The following is a 21,514-nucleotide window of genomic DNA, read 5'->3' as shown; positions in this document are numbered from 1 at the left end:
TGCCAGCAGTTTGGAATTTCTCTACTACTGTGTTTGTGGAGTACACAAACATTACATTATTCCTTTCTTTGATTTAATTTTAGGATTTTTTTTTGTTGCATTTGTATGTACATTTTTGTACGGCAAATATTTGAACCGATATGTTCTTTACAAGGCCGTTATAACCTCTCCATGAATCACCAATGGTCTTCTTATAAACTGCTTAGATATGGCCCCAAATCCTTTGAAGATTTATTATCTTTATTTACCATTGACATACATCAGAATTGTTGAAATTAGGCCAAAATAGTATCATGTTCTGATTTTGTTAAGAATGATGTAATGATACAGTGTTCAAAATAGAATGATTTTTAGTACTTCAAAGTTTTCCTGGTCTTTCTACCTCTGTCTCAGATAAGAAAAATTAGAGTGGAAATGTAAAGTAACTTTCCCAATAAAAGCAAATAGCAAGGTTGTTGTGAACAGGATCCAGAAGCAGATGAAGGAGGTGTCAGGGACACTCAGGAAGCAGGCAAATGGGAAGAATAGCTTGATCAGAATGAAGGATAACATGGATACGTGCCCTTCTGTTTCTCTTTAGAGAACAGTGTCACCCAATTTGGATCTCCTTGCTGGGATGTATGTTCTCTGTTTGAATCTTCAAACCTATTACATGCCAGGGACTATGCTAGGTACTAGGGATGTATAATTATCTCTGCCTGGATTTTCACACTTATTACATGCCAAGTGCTATGCTATAGACATGAATAATACATCCTGTCCTCAGTGAACTTCCAGTTTAATAGGGGATACAGACAAACAGGCAACACAATGAAGGAAGTACTGTGTTAAGAGATTGGTGCAGAATGCAATGGTACCACATTAGAAGAATACCCAACCCAGATTTGGGGTTCATGGAAGACTTCTTGGAGGAAGTAACATAGAAGACCAGAACATCAGAAGACCTGAACCTGGGTGGCTCAGTCAGTTAAGGGTCCAACTCTTGATCTCAGCTCAAGTCTGGATCTCAGAGTCATGAGCTTAAGCCCCACATTGGGATCCATGCTGGATGTGGAGCCTACTTAGAAAAGAAAAAAAAAAAAAAAAAGACGACGAAGAAGAAGACCAAAATACCAGTAGGAGTTAGGAAGGTGCTGAGGAAGGGGGCAGGAGAGTAGTCCAGATGGAAGGAATGGTGCAGGTCTGGACGTAAGAAATGCATGGATGCTTTGAAATATTTGTTGAAAGTCAAATAGATAGTGGTAAAACAAGAAGCTGGATCCAGGTTTTATGGTTTTGATGTAATTTTCAAATTACATCAGCACACTGATGAATACAAATAAGCTCTCCTAAAGACAAAATATAGCCCAAGTAAAACAGGTAAAAGCAGAACTATTCCATGTGCAGTGGTGGGGAGGTGCCAGCTGTCCACCCACCCTTCCATTTGTTCCTGAACCTTCAGTGGCAGCATCAAAGTACCTCAGACTGAGGAATACCATTGAAAATCTCCAGGTGTAAAAAGGGAAAAGATCAGAGAAGCATAGACTGTGCCCTGGATAATGGTCATAGCTTGAAGATAGAAGAATGGGAGCATGCAAGCAATAGGTAAAAAGTAAGAAGAATCAGAAAAAGAAACAAAAAACAAACAAACATGGATGGTGTCAGGTTGTAAAAGGCATGAGACAAAGCTGGGTCAAGAAGTCTTTAGAGGACAGTGGTGTAGAGATCAAACAGGATGAGGGAGAGAGATCATTGTTAACGTAAGAAACAGCACTGGGTGGGGAGGGGGGCAGGACTACAAGCTAGTTTGCAAAAAATGAACATGAGAGTAGGCGGTAAAGAAAGGGAGAAAGTATGCAGAGGCTGATTTGGTCAAAGAAAGTGAAAAACAGTGCCTGCTGGAGAGGGCAGCGAGATCCTGAGAATGGTAATTTGTGACAGAAAAGAGCTATGTGTGTTTGAAAATGAAGACAGAGAGGCAGAGGAAAGAGAGAGATTAGAGATGATGGTAAGGGAGTGGGTAAACATGGGATTTCAACCTCCCCAAAAGTGATGAGATCAAGACAAATTGTGGGGTTCAGTAAGACAAATGCTTAGAGGATAATTTGAAAGCAAAAATAGCTTTGTTTGCCCATGATTCCTGCTTTTCATGGCAATCAGGAGGAGAGTTGCATGGGTCCTGACTTTCTTAATGTTTCCATCTCCGCTTTTCTAAAAAAGGATCCCCATGAGTTTAGGTTCAAGTGATGCTTTATGACAGTGTACACATCTAAAACCTAATTATGTGAAGGCTGAGCAGAAATGTGTGCTAATCACTGTTTTCCATTGCCCATGTGCCCTTCTCAGCCGTAATAAGGAAGGCAGCAGAGATGGAAAGATGGGTTCATCCTGCTGGGTGGTGAGGTGAAATGGTTGGAGACTGGTAGTCTCCCTGGGAAATGTGCCGACCAGACATCTTTACTGAACCATCTTCACTTTGATGTTCACGCCATGATTCCCTGGCTCTCAGTACCACTCACAGTGTGTGCATGAATCTGATCAGGTATTGCTATTACCTGGTCTTGGAGAAGCAAAACAAATATTTCGCCATGTGTATGATGAATATATTTATTAGTGTACTTTCGGTCATGTGCATTTAAAAAAGGTAAAGAAAATATTGCTAACAATAATAGCTAATGCACAGTGTAATATCATGCTTGTGCCCAAAGCATTTTCTGTTTCGTGAGCTCCATATGATACTTGTGGTTTTCTTGTTCTTGCCACCATGACCTTTTCACACTAATCAGTCTGTAAGTGTCATCATGCTCATGGTCACCTAAAATTTTCTCCTGATGTTTGCTGGCCTCATGCTGTCACAGTTTTTATAAGAAAAATTCTTCAAAAATGTCATAGCTAGGATGCAGCATATCTGAGATTGCAATCTTTGCAAAATTAATATGCCCATTCTCTCACATAGTTGGTTTAGGTGTAAGATATTGAAAAAGGCATCATATTTAGGGTGTGCATTTCAAATACTCTTTATACTTGGGCCTCCTGTATTCAGATTTTCCTAAACCCATAATTTTACCAATGAAATAACAAAATGTCTTTGATTTTTTAAAGACTTTCCTAGTTCCTTTGGCATCCTAACCTTATAATGTGGTAATATGTAGACCTTGTATTTGAAGCTATAAGTTTCTTTTCATTGTGCCAAGAGCAAGTGTCAAGATAATCAATTTAGTTTCAAGAATATATACATTATACCAGATGATCAAGCTGAATATGTCAAGTTAGCAATAAGTAATGAGTTTGTGGGAATAACTTTTTCTAGGTTGCTTTGATTTTAAGAAACAGCAAAAATAGAATAAAGCATTCTGCTATGTAAGATGAAATATTCCTTCAACATATAGTAATAATCTAAAGCTTTCAAAGATGGCTAGCTAAAGAAAGATTGGGGTGATATGAATTCTTTGCAGTTGGTTGGGTCAAAGCAGAGACCAGGGTCTGTTACTTTAGTTTTCAATATACTAGCAGACTGGAGTTAAATAATATCAACAATTACCAAGCCATTTGGAGGACTGATTTTACTATTAGGTTCTTGAAAGGTTTTTTTTTTGTTTGTTTGGTTTTGTTTTGTTTTGTTTTGTTTTTTCCTATCTTTGTTGTTTTTATCCAACTCTCAGCCCTCCACATAACCCAGGGCTGTTCTGGATAAATGTTATTTATTGACCGACCTTATACTCATAGAAGGGTATTATTTTTCTCATCTCCTCAACTAGAGTTGAGCCTCTTTTAAGATAGAAAACATGTAATAATTGTATCCCTCCAGTCTCAGCATAATACTGTAACTATAGTAAGTGATACTTAATACATATTGATTAACTGAATGTGTTGTAAAATAATTGATGTCACCTGGCCAAGCTTGTTTGGCAAGTAAAGACAAGTGTACTCTTTTACAGTATCTTTAACCTGACTCTTAAAAATTTCAACAGGAAGTTTTGAATAAACTTGAGATGTTACGAGAGTCTTAATGTACTTAAATATGTACAAATCTGGATCCATAAAACTAGTTCTGACTGAAGATTTAGACAGGGTGCCAATATGGTGTAGAAGTCATCTGGAAGAATGAGAGGCAGGATTGCAAACTATAGCAGAGATTCAAAAGTTGCTCTGAGATTCAGGGGAAAAGAAGATGAAAGGGTAGTTCTCATAGCTCAATGACCTTATAGTACTCACTCATCAAAAAATAAAGAATAAAACTCAGATTTAGAGAAACCCCTGTGTTTCAACTTTTTAAATCAGATTTTTACTACATATACACTTGAAAAATTTATCCAGATTTCTTGCAAAATAAATTTGTAATTATATTCTATGTATTTATTTGTGTAATGTACGTGTAGTTCCACCAGGTTAATCTCTGTAATGCTACGTCCATGACTATTAGACACCCCTTTGAGCCCATTGTCCTAGCAAAGTGCTTGGCACGTGCATAAAATGAGCATGTTCATATTTTTACATTTCTGGAAATGCCCCTTACAACTGACATTAAGCAAGTAGATTATCTGCCATTTTAGAATCTAATAAATATAATAGTAGGCACTCAATAAATGATTATTCAATAAATACACTTCTGGCAACCCATCTCATTCTTGATTTTTAATCCAAACCCTTGATATCTTTGCTTTCCCTTTTGCTCTGAATTAAATTCTTATTTCAATGATAAAGTCTTATCTCCACTAGCAATAATATCCAATATAACTTTATTATTTGCCTGTTTTATCCTCATTGTTCCTAATGGATTATGAGCCTATGTGTACAAGATTAGAATCTCTTCGTCTTTCTACCTCTAGAGGCCAAGGGGGTTGGTAGATATGAGTAAACCTTTCTTAACTGTCTTGCAATAATGTTACTTCTCAGATGCACCTTTAGCTACTATTTTCCTTCTCTGTAACTATAGATTTACAGACATTATATAGAATTATCTTTCATGCTTTGTTGTTAAATAGCTATGAAAGGGCAGAAATTTACATAAGCATCCAAGATTAGAGGGAGAGTGATAAGCAAAAATTGGTGGTTTCTTCTCTAAGATGCATTGCATGGCCACAATTCATCATTTCACTTTGTTGAGATATGATGACCATTCTCAGGTTTACAGTCTTTGAAGTACTGACCTCATTTCTCTTCACTTCCTGAATTGACCTAGATTTAAGGGTATATTCTGAAATATTTAAAGTGGAATATAATGATGTTTCAATTTATATTAAAATATCTCAGCACAGACACTGTGGTAACATGTGTATGTAGGTTAACTTATAGCCATAGGTAGCTGGTATTTCAGTCAGGAGTCCAAACTCCAGGAGTAGTCAGCTAACATTAAAGCAGAGAGGCTAAATACCAGAAAAGGTTATCACAAGCCTATGAGTCACATTTCAGTCAACACTAAGGCTTTGCTGAATATCGGAAATAGATTTTCATTGGTGAAAGTACTGACTTGTTAATCAGTGTAAGGAACTGTACTGGTAAGATTAAAAGTAATCATTTTGAACTAAATTAAAATGAAAACAGCTTATAAAAATTTGTGGGATGCAATAAAAGCAGTGCTTAGATGGAGATTTATAGCATTGAATGCATAGGTTAAAAAAGAAATTAAGCTTCAACCTTAGAAAACTAGAAAAAGAAAAGCAAATTAATTTAAAAATTAGCAAAAGAAAAGAAATAATAAAAAAGCAGAAAGCAATGAAATTAAAAATGGGAAATCACACTGGGTGTTGTAAGGAAACCAATTTGACAATAAATTTCATATTAAAAAAATAAAATAAACATTAAAAATTTTTTTAAAAAAGGGAAATCAACAGAGAAAAAAAATCAGAGGACCAAAGTCTTGTTCTTTGAAAAGATCAATAAAATTGATAAGCCTCTCATCAGGGTAACTAAGAAAAAAAAAAAAGAGTATACAAATTGCTAATATCAGAAATGAAAACAGGGACATCACTGAAGATGCCATGGGAACTAAAAAGAATATAAAGTAATACTATGAACATCTGTATGCCCACAAATTTGATAATCTACATAAAATGGACCAATTCCTTGAAAGAGAAAATCTGCCAAAACTCACACAAGAAATAGATAATCTAAATAGGCCTGTATCTATTAAGGAAATTGAATCAATAATTAATAACCTTCCAAAAAAGAAAGCACCAGGCTCGTTGAATTCTACCAAACATTTAAAGAAACTATTATACCAACTTTCTACAATCTCTTTCAGAGGATAGAAACCATGAGAATATTCCCTAACTCATTCTATAAGGCTAGCTTACCCTAATGTCAACACCAGACAAAGATATAAGAAAGGGAAACTACAGACCAATAGCTCTTATGACCAAATATGCAAAAATCCTCAATAAAATACTAGCAAATCAACTCCAACAATGTTTAAAAAATTACACACCACAACCAAGTGGGATTTATTTCAAGTATGCAAGGCTGGTTCAACATTCCAAAATCAATTAATACAAGGCATTCCATCAATAGGCTAAAGATGATAAATTACATGATCGTATCAATAAAAGCACTAAAAGCATTTGACAAAATCCAACACCCATTCATGATAAAACTCTCAGTAAATTAGGAATAGAGGGGAACTTCCTCAACATGATAAATAATACAGAAAAACCTTAAGGTAACATACTTCATGGTGAGAAACTAGGAAGTTTTCCCCCTGAGATCAGGAATATGTTAAGAATGTCCCTCTCACCACTCCTTTTCAACATCATACTGGAAGTTCTGGCAAAAGTAATAAGACAAGACAAGAAAATGAAAGGTATACAGATTGAAAAGAAAGAAAGAAAGCTGTCTTTGTTTATAAATGACATGATTGTTTATATAGAAAATCTGGAAGAATCGACAAAACACTCCTAGAGGCAATAAGTGATTATAGCAAGGCTTCAGAACACAAGGTTGATGTACAAAAGTCAATCACTTTCCTATATACTAGCAAGGAACAAATGGAATTTAAAATTAAAAACACAATACCATTTACATTAGCACTCCAAAAAAAATAGATATAAATCTAACACAATTTGTACAACATTTATATGAGGAAAACAACAAAACTCTGATGAAACAAATAAAAGAAAAACTAAATAAATGGAGAGATAGTACATGATCATTGACAGGAAAACTCAATATTGTCAAGGTGTCATTTCTTCCCAATTTGATCTATAGATGCAACACAATCCCAAGTAGAACCCCAGAAAGTTATTCTATGGACATCAACAAACTGATTCTAGAGTTTATATGGAAAGGCAAAAGACTCAGAATAGCCAACACAGTAATGAAGGGGAACAAAGTTGGAGGATATGGCACTACCTGACTTCAACACTTACTATAAAGCTAAGTAATCCAGACAGTTGTGAGGTATTGACAAAAGAATGGACAAATAGACCAATGGAACAGAATAGAGAGCCCAGAAATATACCCCCATAAATATAGTCAACTAATCTTTGACAAAGAAGCAAAAACAAATACAATGGAGCAAAGCTAGTCTTTCAACTAATGGTGCTGGAACAGCTAAAAATCCACATGCAAAAAAAAAAAAAAAGATGAATCTAGACACAGACTGTATACTCTTCACAAAAATTAACTCAAAATGGATCATATCCCTAAATGTAAAATGCAAAATTATAAAAATCGTAGAATATAATGTAGGAGAAAATCTAGATGGCCTTGGGTTTAGCTATGACTAAAGCTATGACTCTTCACATACAACACCAAAAGTATGATTCATGAAAGAAAAAATTAAAGATGGACCTTATTAAAATTAAAATTTTCTGCTTGGCGAAAGATAATGTCAAGAGATTGAAAAGACAAGCCACAGACTGGGAGAATATATTTGCAAAAGACATGTCTAGTAAAGAACTTTTATCTAAAACCTACAAAGAACTTGTAAAACTTAACATTAATAAAACAGGATTTTTAGGACAGTAAAACTACTCTGTATGATACCATAATGGTGGATACATCTTATTGTAAATGTCTCCAATCTCATGAAATGTCTAACACCAAGAGTGAATCCTAACGTGAACTGTGGACTTTCAATCATAATGGTATGTTAATTTGGTTAATCAATTACAGCAAATGTTCCACTATGGTTGATAACGGGGGAAGTGATAAATGCATTCAGGTGGGGGGTATATGGTATACATATCTTCTGCTCAATATTGCTGTGAACCTAATACTCTAAAAATAAAGTCTTTTTAAAAGTTAAATCTGTCAAGTGAATCATATAGCCTCAACTCCTGGAGATGGCACATGAGGCTTAATTCCTAACTGATTCACTGTCCAGCCATTTTTGGTACCTGATGACAGGCTAAAACAGTACCAGTATCCTGCTTATGGAATATTTCACCTGCTGGGCACATTGCCATGAATTCTTTATGAGATGAGTATAATGCCAGTGTTGGCACTTTGTATGTGATTTGATAATTTTACTCAGGGTATCTGCCATTCCTTTTGGGATGGAAAATTATTCTTGTTCATGTAAAAGGTTGCTACGTTATTTATTCATTCATGTCACTTTTGCTGGATATTTTAAGTGTAACTGCTATGTTCTTTATAGTATTAGTCACGCTGAATGAATGCTTAGAGACATTGCTAATAACTTGTTTGGGAGGAAGAAACACTTCCCTTTAACTATTGAAATTAATATGCTAATTGCTCTGAACACTATTCCTTACTAGATATTTATAAAACTAACCAAATTCAGTTAGCTTAGCCTATTTTTTTATAAATGAATTCCTTGATGATATAAGGTGTTCAGCTTATGCACTTCACATTTATTTTTTAACAAATGGGAAAACGTCAAGTGAAGAAGTATGTATATACAACTCTGGAAAGGAAGGCATTCACTTTGTAAAAACATTCTATGGTTACAGTTCTCAGTAGCAGGCAGAACGGTATACCACCCCAAAACCTATCTTTATAAACAATCTCTTGGCAAGCCTGTTTGCATAGTATGTGAAGGGTAGCAAACTATGTTGTGTAGTGAACACTCATTGCTAGTCTCTGTGAGGTTGTGTCCAGGCCAGTTCTGTTGCTTCCATTTACTCCAATGTTGCTCATGTCTTCATTACGTAGGTACCTGGTCTATTAGAACTTGCTCTAAAGATGATTTGTAGGAGTCCAGTTTTATTTATTCTAAGTTTTTAAAGTGTTGATATCTAAAAGAATAAAGCACCCAACACATAATTTTTTTTAATTCTAAAATCAAGTTGTTGGAGGATAAGGAAGATGGTCCTACTCACTCTGAAATCATATTACTGGATGTTATGGGCTGAATTGTGTTTCCTCAAAATTTGTATGTGGAAGCCAGGAACTCAGAATGTGGCTACATTTGGAGACAGGGCTTTTAAAAAGAAGTGATGTACGGGGTGCCTAGGTGGCTCGGCACTTAAGGATCCAGCTTCTGCTCAGGTCATGATCTCACGGTTTGTGGGTTTGAGCCCCGCCTCGGGCTCGGGGCTGACAGCTCAGAGCCTGGAGCCTGCTTCACATTCTGTCACCCTCTCTTTCTCTGTCACCAGCACCCCCCACCCCCACCCCGGCTTGCATTCTGTCTCTATCTCTCAAAAATGAATAAACATTAAAAAAATTTTTTTAAAGTGATTTAGGTTAAGTGAGGTCATATGGGTGAGTCCTAATGAAATTTGACTGGTGTCCTTATAAGAGAAAATTTTGGACACATGGAGACACTGGGATGTACTTACACAGCAAAAAGATCCTGCGAAGACACAGCAAGAGGGCAGCCATCTGCACAAAGAGAGAGGCCTCAGAGGAAACCAACCCTGCTGGCATTGGATCTTGGACTCCCAGCCTCCAGAACTGTGAGAGAATAACTTTCTGATGTTTAAGCCCCCCAGTCTGTGGTATTTTCGTACGGCAGCTCTAGCAAACTAACATACTGGGTAGATGCTTATAGTTTAGTCCTATTTGTGTTAGGAGTTGTTAGAGGAAGCTCTCTCAAGTCTCTCCTCCTGCCAATGGCATCCCTGTCCTTTCAACTGTGTAGACTAAAAAAAAAAAAAAAAAGTGCTTTATTCTTGACTCTCCTTCTCACACACCTAGATTTCTCAGCAAATCAAATGGCTTTGTATAGAATCTGAACACCCTTTACCACTTTCTCTACCTCCATAATCTCTTGTGTAAATTATTACAGTTGTCCTCCAACTAGTGCTCCTGATTTTACACTTGGTCTCTCATAGACTGTTCTCTATGAAGCTGCTGGGATTATTCTCTTAAGACGTAAGTCACCTCATGTCACTCTGCACCTCAAAGCCTCCTGATAGTTTGCCATTATCTTGCAGCTGTTGTGTGATCTGTTCTCTCTCATCTCCTACTTCTTCACCGCTCTGCTCCAGTCACCTGATATGCTTGCCCTTCCTTAAACACACTGGTCATGTTTCTGCCTCTCCATCTGCATACTTGGTCTTCCTTTTGCCTAAATGCCCTTCTCCAGATATCTATGTGGCTTGTTCCTTTACTTTCTTCAAAATTTGCTACTTGAGGACTTTCTATCTAAAATTTCAATGTCCTCCTCTCTCTCCCTTTCTTATCTAAGATATTATATAATTGACTTATATTTTTAAATATAAGATTTATTGAGGTATCATTTACATACAATAAAATATACCCCCTTTTAAGTAATCCTTAAATGAGTCTTGACAAATGAATAGCACCATAGTTGAAATATAGAGCATTTCCCAAAATGTTTCCTTATGCCCCTTGGCAGTGAATCCCTCACCCAACCCACATCTTCTGACAATCACTGATAAGACTTCTGTCTCCAAAGTTTTGCCTTTTCTAGAATTTCATATAAATAGAATTATAGAGTATGGAGCCTTTTGTGTCTAGCTTTTTTTCATTTTTTTTAAATAATGTTGAGATTTACTCATTTTGTTGCATGCATCAATTTATTCCTTTTTTTTTTCTTAGTTGGGTAGTACTCCACTGTATGATCGTACCACAAATTGTCTATCCAATCACAAATTGATTGTAATTTGGGTTGTTTCTGCTTTGGGGCTATATTGCTTCACCTGCAGGACTTTATTTGGGCTATGTTTTCATTTTCTCTTGGGTAAATACCTAGAATCAGGATTGCTGGGATTTATGAAAGGGTGTATCTTAACTCTGTAAGAAACTGCCAAGGTGGTTGTACCATTTTTCATTTTCACCAGCAATGTATGAGAGTTCCCATTGATCTACATCCTCACCAACATGTAGTTTTGTGCTTATTTAGAGTGGTACCTTTGCCTGTCAATCTAATTTATTGTCTGTTCCATTCCTAGAGTAAATGGTCCATGAGGGGAGGGAATTTAGTCTGTTTTGATCCCTGCTTTTCCGATGTCTGAATCAGTTCCTGGCACAAAGTAGATACTCAATATTTGTTGCATAAATGAGTAAGTGTTGAATGAATATTACCTCTTTTGAGGGCTAAAAAAAACTTGAAACAAGAAAAAAAAACCCAAAAGCAGAGGCTCAGAAGGGTTTATGGCTGACCCAAGTGGAAGAACTGGGGCTAAAACCCTAGCCATCTAACATCTAGTTCAACCCTGTTGATGCTGTACTACATTATAGGCCACTGGTTTGCCAAAGTAATTTTTATGATTAATATTTAGAATATAGAAGCATTTGGATAAATTTGTGTTGTATTTAGGTCTTTTTATATTACCTTCAAGCAGTTTTTAATTTCTAGCAAGAGTAAAAAAATATAAAAATAGAGGGATAAGAAATGTAAATATTTGAATAATGGAGGTAAAATGGATTCTTATTTTAGAGCTTATTAGAACATAAAATACTTATTTCTATTACCCATAAATAGGCATTTGACAAGGAGGGAAAAAAAATCTTGGCTAGAGATGAGTTTTACTACATCGTGTTGAAGCCCTACATCAGCTTGTTATTTTTAAGAAGCTTGATAACAACTTGGCTTAAAAGTTTGGGGATAGAAATCTGCACCAATATCTTGTTTTGTGGCCTTAGGTAAGCCCCTGAGAGCAGCCTTCTAGAGACAATGTTTTAACTCTCAAAAATGCATAGGAAGTATATTTTAAATACATAGGAAATAAGAGATCTGGAAGGATGCCTATCAAACCTATAATATTTGGGATAAAGGAGATAAGATTATGAGAAAGAAAGCCTTGTTTTCTCTGTATATTTCAAAGTGTTCAACTGGAGTCTGGGAAATTCATCCTATGGCAAGTTATAGGATTAGCTAATTAGGGCCAGGTGGTGCTCATCAAATCAGTTCCCCATAACCAAACTGACTTCCCATTTCAGGAAAAGAGCAACCTATAAAGGTAGAATAGAGCAAAACTTTTAAGGTATAATAAGTAGATTTTCCATTTTCGTCACACATTCTCTTCTCATTCCTTCAGTGCCCATTCGTCTTCTCTGTACTGTGTTAGTGCTGGTAGTATGAAAATAAGCAAGATGTGGTCTCCACTCTCAAGGAGCTCAGTGATTATCAAGAAGAGCCTACAGATGCCCTTTGTACATTGTGCTGCACATCAAGTATTTGTTGAATCAATGAATGAGAAGGGAGCTAGAGGCAATGCATACTCAAATAATTGCAGCTTAGTGCAGTATTTGTACTAGATATGTGTATAAAATCCTGGAGGAAGAAGTAACAAACTACTCTGGGAAGTTGGGAAATATTCATAGAACAAATATTCATGGAAGAAACCCTTGAGTTTATTATATATGGCATGTCTATGTTTTTCTCTTTCTTTGTTGTAAGTTCCACATGAGCGTGTCATAATTAAAGTCAAGGGCCCTGAGGTAGACAGAATGGACTCCTGGGACCAGTTGGCATGGATCCTTAAGTGTTGTAATAAGTTTTATATGGTAAAAACTTGGGGATGATGACAAAGCTCTGGGAAGAATTATGTGATAATAGATTAGAAGGTGATAATATAAAGTAGAGAAAGGGTCAATAACCTAGGTGTGAAATGTTTAACTTCTGACTATTGACTCAGACAATGGTAATGGGAAGAAAGTGAATAAAGTGGATGGGGGGGGTGGGGGAGGGGAAGGAAGCAAATCCAAATTGGCAGGACTTTATTCATTCACTCAACAAAAAAATTATGAAATACTTTCTAATTTATATGAACTATAACAAAACTTTGCATACATAACTTCACCTCACAATAATCTGTAGAATAAGTATTAACCCTGCTTTACAGATGATCAATATGAGGCTTCAACAGACTAATAATAAAATATAATATTTGCCCAATATCACATAGCCAATAAATGGTAAATGAGAGTCAAATTCAAATCTATCCAGTTTTAAAGCCCACGAACTTTCTCCTACAATATATTAAAATAATAATAATAGTAAAGGATTATTATTATTATTACAACTCCTAAAAGGCAAGGACTGTCATATATTTCTATGTATTTCCCCATAGCACTTAGCAAAGTACTCAGCACAAAATAATTTTAAACCATTAAATGAATGAATGAATAAGCAGCATTGCCTGCTATGTGCTAGACATTGGGATGTAAAAATGACAGCATAGATGGGGTCTCTGCTCTTATGTAGCATATTATCTATTGAAAAAGTTAGACATTAGGGGCGCCTGGGTGGCGCAGTCGGTTAAGCGTCCGACTTCAGCCAGGTCACGATCTCGCGGTCCGTGAGTTCGAGCCCCGCGTCGGGCTCTGGGCTGATGGCTCGGAGCCTGGAGCCTGTTTCCGATTCTGTGTCTCCCTCTCTCTCTCTGCCCCTCCCCCGTTCATGCTCTGTCTCTCTCTGTCCCAAAAATAAATAAAAAACGTTGAAAAAAAAAAAGAAAAAAAGAAAAAGTTAGACATTAAACATTACACAAATAAGTGCTTAATTACAGCTGACGTAAATGCTAACACCTAAAGGTGCAGAATGTCATGAGAGTGAGAAATACTTCCAAAGTTATGTACTTAGAGGCCAAGGAGAGGATGTTGCTATTTGAGTGGAAATGAAATTCAGATGAGAAAAAGTTTAAGAATTTAATGGAGAGAGTATTTACATTTTTAGCATTAGCTAGTAGTCCTGGTGTTTTAGGGAGTTATTCTGCATATTTTTGAAAAGCTATTTTTTTCATGATATAGCTATAAGTTTAAATGACTTCCTAGAGAGATAAGTATAAGCACTTAGACAATCTCTTCTAAGAACAAATTCCAAAATGTGGAAATAAATGTTCAGAAAAGACTTATCACTGTGTTATTTAAATAGTTATCTTAATAGAAACAGATTAAATGGCTAGTAATAATGAATAAGTAAACTATGTCACATCCACTAAAAATTATAATTATGAAGAGTAATGTAGCAATGTGGAAAATGCTTTCATTATAGTGTTATATAAAAAAGATTAAAGACATTGTATGCTTATAAATATGTTGAAAATATACGTAAGAAGAACTAAAAGAAATATGTTTAAAAAAACTACCGTAACTGGTGGAAATAATATGAGAGACTTCTTTTTCATTTTTTATTCTGTAAATATTCTGTAGTGTGATTTTATTATTTTTGTAAGTCAAAATACTTTTTGAAAAAGAAAAAAGAACAGGCATAAAAATGTGTTTGACTTCTGCAGATAGATCATAGTTTCTCTGATTTTATGCCTTAAATCAATGCTTAACTTACTATATAGCACACTGGGGGCTAATTTAGTCAATAAAGAGACTTCAAAAAAATGAATCACAAACCATTATTGTTCAGCACACACAGGAAGGTACTAATAATAACTACAAAGGCAAAGGGAGAGCATCTGCAACCTAGAAACTAAAATTAGTAATAATGTTGAAGGGAGTTCTACCAAATTATGTTTTCCAGAAGACAGCCACAGGCTCTTCTCATGTAAGGAAGACTGATCACCTCCATTAGCCCTGAAACAAAAGCAAAGACTTCTGGATGAGGGCATTTAATTATAATGTTTATCTAATCACTCTGTAGCCATTTATATAAATAAGATGGCATAGAGCACATGCTTTGTTTTGGGCAGAGTAAGTAGAGGATGTGTTTGGTGAAGAGTATATTTTAAGCCAAACAATCTAATACCACCAGTCAAAATTATTGGCATTTTATAACCGGTGTTTTTAAAAATGTAAAAAAGTGCAGATACCGTCATTCTCTTGCCTTTGGATTGTTGAACATCCCAGTCTATGAGCTGGTCGTAGTGACAATTGTACAACAATAACAGTGATGATACCTCATACCTAGTTAAGATTTGCTTATGCTGGACCCTCTTCTAGCTGCTTTTACCTAAATTAACTCATTTTACCTTCATAATACCCCCATGTGGTTGCTATCCTTATCCCCACTTTAAGAAGACAACATAGAGGTTAAGTAACTTGTCTGACGTCACTCAACTAAATGCGTGGAATTGAATGAAACAGGAATTCTGGCTGGAGAATCCAAAGCCCAGTGTCCTAGGCACCCGTCCATTTATGCACCTGAAGAATTTTTTTTTCATTAATACTTCCATCTATGGCCAGAGTTACTAAAAATTATTTGGGATGAAATTAACAACAGAGCTTATTCCAAACTCATATTTCATCTCTTCACATTTGCTGTCTCTAGTTTTCTTTTCTTTCTTTTTCTTTTCTTTTGGGAGTTTTGAATTAGAATTATTTGGACTAAGTTCATTAGTACAGGTGAGTAACAGGAAAGTGAGATTTTTCTCATTTTATCTTGATTTATGTATCCGAAATATCTGCTTTTGAAATTTAAGAGCATAAAATCTTAGTTTCCAGAGCCTTCTTTGAACTCTTAAGGGTTCATACAGATAGCTTTTTTAGACTTCCTATACCAGCGTGCAGCCTCTGAGAACGGACTGCTGAGATTTCAAACATGAGAGGTGCAGGCACGGGAAAGAACAATGGAATGGAGTAATACATCATGCCACTGTCCTCACTAACACAGTCTACTCACTTTGGAAAACAGAGACCATAACCCTGAGGGAATGGTGCACAGGGCAAGCATACTGAATGGAGGTGTGATACCAGCCGAGTGGCCAGGTTTCGATGAGGCCATGAGAAATAGGAATCCTTATATAAAGTTGGACCAAAGGAAGTGATGATAGTGTAGCTGCCATGATATGAAGGCAGAGCTGCAGGGTGTTTGGGGGGAATATCTTAAAGAAGCAGTGTCTTCAAAGGGGAAACTGAGAAGATCATACAGTGTGGTATAGATTACTTCATTTATTCTGCAGCCATCTCACTTTCTTGGCTGTGCTGATGGAAATGGCACAAAGTTAATAGCTGGAGGAAGCATACTGTAGCTAAAAGAGCAGAGGTCAGTCAAGCGGACCTGGATTCCAATCTGATCAGTATGGCCTTGAATAAGTTACCACTCCATTTCCTCCATCTACAAAATGTAGAAATCAAACTATTAAAGTAGGAAACAAAGTGTCTCCTGCCATGCAAGTGTAGCTATATGCATACCATATCTACATGCATCATAATATACGATAGCTGGAGAAAGCATATCCGTCTATGTATACACACACATTTATACATAGATGTATCCATTCACCTGTTGTAGTGCTACCTTTCTCCCTTGTTACGTTACTTCTGCAAGAAACTTGCCGTGTATTCTTTATTTTCCAGTTTGGTTTCCTTTTATCATATATAAATTTACTTTCACCAAATTTTCAGAGGATTCAGATCATTTCCTATTAAACTATATGGTGTTGGACCCTTTTTTCTCTTGAGGTAAATTAGCAGAATGACCAACATGGAGAATTCTAATTGTTAGCTACCTAAAAAGTAGAACGTTTGCTACAAATTCAGACAATATAATACTAATTTACTTTAACAAGAAAGAGACTATTGCTGCTAATGAATATTAAGAATTTTCTTTTCAGCAGCATTACTATGCCATAGTCATCTCTGTTATTATTTGAATTTATGACAAGGCTTGGTAAGGATTTGAGGCAATTCTTCTGCATGTTCAGATGAAACCTGAATCATAGCTTATATATTACCTAGGCAAATATAATTAACCTCTGTAGCAGATTAAATACTTTTTAAAAAAAAATGATTCTAAAAAGAAGACTTTAGGGCACATATGTCTGTTTCTAAATCCAAGTACATGTTCACATGGCCCTAAGTTAGGGATCCCTGATCAGTGGTTTAGATACCACCTATCAGGAAGACCTTGAAGTTTTACCTGGCAGATCTCTGAGTAGCTCTCCAGGCCATTGACTTCCTTACTCCCACATGCTTAGTTAGCTGGGAATCCCATAGGAGATTGGGGAACGGGGCAGGGAAAAGGCAGGTAGTATTTTTGTTCCTCCCTCAGTGCCTTCCCTTTACTTTGTTCTCAGAACCATTTCCAGAGAGCCAAACAATTTGAGGAATATGAAATATATCTCTTTCCTCACAAGTTTGGAGCCCCTAGACCTAACCATTTAAAAAGTTTATTTTTTTACATTTTTTTCAAGTTCTAAAAATTTATGCAGAGAAAAAAGACTTCCAGATACCTGTCCTTTTTACAAAATTTCTTACCATACTTATATAATAAGAGTTTTTAGAAAAATGAAGTTGTTGGTACCTATTTGTTTTCTAAGTATAACTGTGGGGATAGTTATAATTATGTTAATTTATGGATTAATGCTATACCTTGTCATCCCCTAACCTACCTGGTCTTTCTTGAAATAGTAAAATATATATCCTTGGGGCCAATATCCATGGTTCCAGAATATCCTTAGCCATCTGGCTCTGGTACAGAATAAATTTCGACTGGAAATAAGACAATGGTAAGTAAAAGAAGCTCCCTTTGCCCACCACGCCTTTCAATGGACTGGCTCCATTTTTTTTTAATGTTTATTTTTGAATGAGAGAGAGAGACAGAGAGTGAGTGGGGGAGGGGCAGAAAGAGAGAGGGAGACACAGAATCCACAGCAGGCTCCAAGTTCTAAGCTGTCAGCACAGAGCCTGACACAGGGCTCAAATTCATGAACTGTGAGATCATGACCTGAGCCAAAGTCAGAGACTTAACCAACTGAGCCATCCAGGTGCCCTAGGGCTAGCTCCATTTGTAGAAGAAGTACAGACCAGAAATCCTGTGCCCTATTAGATCCTTTCCTTGGTAGCAGCCTGCAGAACTTTAGTTTCTCATTTTTATTTTTTAAATGTTTATGTATTTATTTTGAGAGAGAGAGAGAGAGAGAGAGAGAGAGAGAGAGAGAGAGAGAGAATGAGAGAGAATCCCAAACAGGCTGTTAGCCCAGAGCCCTACCTGGGGCTCAATTTCATAAACCGAACCATGAGATCATGACCAGAGCCAAAATGAAGAGTTGGATGCTTAATCAACTAAGCCACCAAGGCACCACTAATTTCTCACTTTTAAATAATGGCAAAGGTACCTGTCCTTCTAGTCATAGGAGTGATTTGTAGGTTTAATATTATATCAACATAGAAAACTTATATAATGATAACTACTTTGTATTGAGTACTAAATTCTAGGAATAGTGCTGGCAGCTTTACATATATTATGGTACATCTTTCAAGCCTCAACACAACCCTGCACAATTTTTATAACTAGATTTGATGTGTGATGAGTTCATAGAAACCCAAAGAGGTTGTGTGATTTTCTGAGGTCAAATATGTTGAAAGGGATGAGTCAAGATCCATTTCAGTATTTCCAAATGGAGGCTTTAATTTTCTTTCTACTCAGAACTAAGGCAACAACATTATTTACTGTTCTTAAGAATGATAGGTGGCATTAAGAAAAGGAGAAGAAAAAATACTAACTAATCTGTGCCTTCAGCAAAGCTGGCAAATCGCCCTTATAAAATCAACGCTTATATTTTAGAACAGACCACCTGGAAACCCCTGGGCTGTTGATGGACCTGAAGTTGCTTCCATATCTTGGCAATTGTAAATCATGCTGCAGTAAACACAGGGGTGCATACATCTTTTCAGTTTAGTGTTTTTGTTCTCTCTGGGTAAATACCTACTAGTGGAATTACTGGATTGAGTTATTTCTATTTTTAAATTTTTAATTGAAGTATAATTAACATACAGTATTATATTAGTTTTAGGTATACAATATGATTCAGCAGTTCTATACATTTCTCAGTGCTCGTCCTGATAAGTGTATTCTTCATCCCCATTTATCTATTTCACCCATCCCCCACCCACCTCCCACTTTGGCAACCACCAGTTTGTTCTCTTTATTCAAGAGTCTGTTTTGTTGTTGTTGCTCTCTTTTGTTTGTTTGTTTTGTTTCTTAATTCCTAACATGAGTGAAATCATATGGCATTTGTCTTTGTCTGACTTAGCACTATATCCTTGTTATTGTAAATAATATCCTTGTCCATCCTTGTTATTGTAAATGGCAAGATCTCATTCTTTTTTATGACTGAATATCCCATTGTGTGTATGTTCCACATCTTTATCCATTCATCTATTGATGGGCATTTAGGTTGTTTCTATATATTGTTCACACTGGAGCCAAGTAGTATGCAATAATTTCATTTCCTTCTCTATGGCTCTAGTATCATGACTCCTAGGCCATTAATACAATGTTCTGAATACATACTTCCAGAATGATGGCATAAGGATCTCTGAACACCCTCTCTGTGGTGAAATAACCATACCTGTGAACAACATTTTGAAAAGCAATAATGGGGGTGCCAGGGTGTCTCAGTCAGTTGAGGTCTGACTTTTGATTTTGGCTTAGGTCATGATCCCAGGATTATAGGATCAAGCCCCACATTGGGCTCCATGCTGAGCCCTCTCTGTCCCTCTGCTCCTCTCCCCCCTTGTGTGCCCTCTCTGTCTCTCTAAAATAAAATTAAAAAAATAATGGAAAGTCTGTGGAAATTGTCTTAAGAGCATACAGCAAATAAAGAAACATTTATTTATTTTTAAATATTTATTCATTTTTTAAAAATTTTTTCTTTATTATTGAGAGACAGAGAGACATAGAGCATGAGCAGGCGAGGGGCAGAGAGAGAGGGAGACACAGAATCTGAAGTAAGCTCCAGGCTCTGAGCTGTCAGCACAGAGCCTGATGTGGGGCTCGAACTCACAAACTGAGTTCATGAGCTCAGCTGAAGTCAGTGGCTTAACCAACTGAGCCACCCAGGAGCCCCCTATTCATTTTTAGAGAGACAAAGACAGAGTGTGAGTCGGGGAGGGACAGAGAGAGAGAGTGAGACACAGAGTCTGAAGCAGGCTCTAGGCTCTGAACTGTCAGCACAGAGCCTGACATGGGGCTTGAAACCACAAACCATGAGATCACAATCTGGACCGAAGTCAGACACTTAACCACCTGAGATACACAGGCACCCCAATAAAGAAACATTAATTAAAGAAAATCTATTAAATCTTGGTAAGAACATCAAGTCTTCAGCACTGAGACACAACCTGCTTTCTCCTTACTCTGATCCTGGCTCAGTATGACAGAGGCTTCACTCTAGGCAAGTTTAGCCAAGAACACAGGGTTCCTTCTCCTCCTAGCTCCCAGAGGAGAACAGTGGTATCTTCTCCAGAAGAATACGTTGCCAGAATTTATTATTCCACCCCCACTTCTGCATGTGTTATGGAAGCTAAATGCTAAGTCTGTGCATCTAGGAGTTTAGGACTCCTTTCATTCACCCAGACCCCACCCAAAGGGTGGAGGTTCTACCTCAGACATAGACTCTGACTGCTGCCCCTCCCTGGCTCCCTGTTCCTAAAGCAAAGGAACCAGTCATTAAAAAGCATACCGTTGTCCTTGCATCCAGCTCTGGAGTCAAATCTCAGAGATTTTACCCAAGGGGAGCCCCAAAATTCTCTCCAAAGAGATTGGTTTTCTTTGAAGCGGAGCCTAAACATGCTCTCAAAAATAATAGAAGTTTTGGTGGAAAGCAGTTAAGACGTGGTAGGTAGCTGTATGAGAGATACAGACTGAACAATAGGCTAGCTAGTGTACCAGAGAGAACCAGGGGATGAGACAGTTAAGAAGAGCCCTTCCAGGATCAGAAAAACTTCAAACAATGACCTCAACGGCAGAGGAGCTACAATTTAATAGGATCAGATCACCAGAGCAATTTATGCCAAGGTTATTGTCAAAAACAATACAGCAATTAGCCAGCAATTAGTGGAGCCCAATAGCTGGATGTATGTGGCAAGCCCTACCACAACCACAAAAACAATAAATATACAGTATAGTGAAGAATCAAAACCAGCAATGTTCTTAACATCGTGGTCAAATGAATTCTCCTTTTTAACATTTCATGAGCTGCTCAAAATCATTCCATGTTTTAGTTTCTTCCTCTTTGGAATATGCTTTTCTTGTAAAACCTTGTATCTTTCTTGGAATTGCTGACTGCCTTCTTTTTCTCCTGCCTTCTGTGCTTCAATGTCTTCAATCTTTTCCAAGAATTCAGTAATTCTATCCTATTGGCTCTTTATTAAAATTTTAAGTATACAGTACAGCAGATGTTACATAGCAGATCTCTAAACATTTTCATATTGCTTGACTAAAACTCTGTATCCATTGAACAATTCCCCATTTTCCCCTCCTCCA

At 36.7% G+C, this 21,514-nt stretch overlaps 1 protein-coding gene across 1 annotated transcript in view; it reads left to right on the top strand.

Moving 5' to 3' along the window:
* SLC4A10 (solute carrier family 4 member 10) overlaps nucleotides 1-21,514 on the top strand; it is a 277,949-nt gene that overhangs the window by 222,365 nt on the left and 34,070 nt on the right. The gene's annotated exons all lie outside the window — the stretch shown is intronic.

This window comes from Panthera uncia (genome assembly GCF_023721935.1).
Source record: "Panthera uncia isolate 11264 chromosome C1 unlocalized genomic scaffold, Puncia_PCG_1.0 HiC_scaffold_3, whole genome shotgun sequence".
Classification (NCBI taxonomy): domain Eukaryota; kingdom Metazoa; phylum Chordata; class Mammalia; order Carnivora; family Felidae; genus Panthera; species Panthera uncia.
The sequence above is the reverse complement of the archived record's forward strand: the minus strand, read 5'-3'. Positions and strand labels throughout refer to the sequence as shown.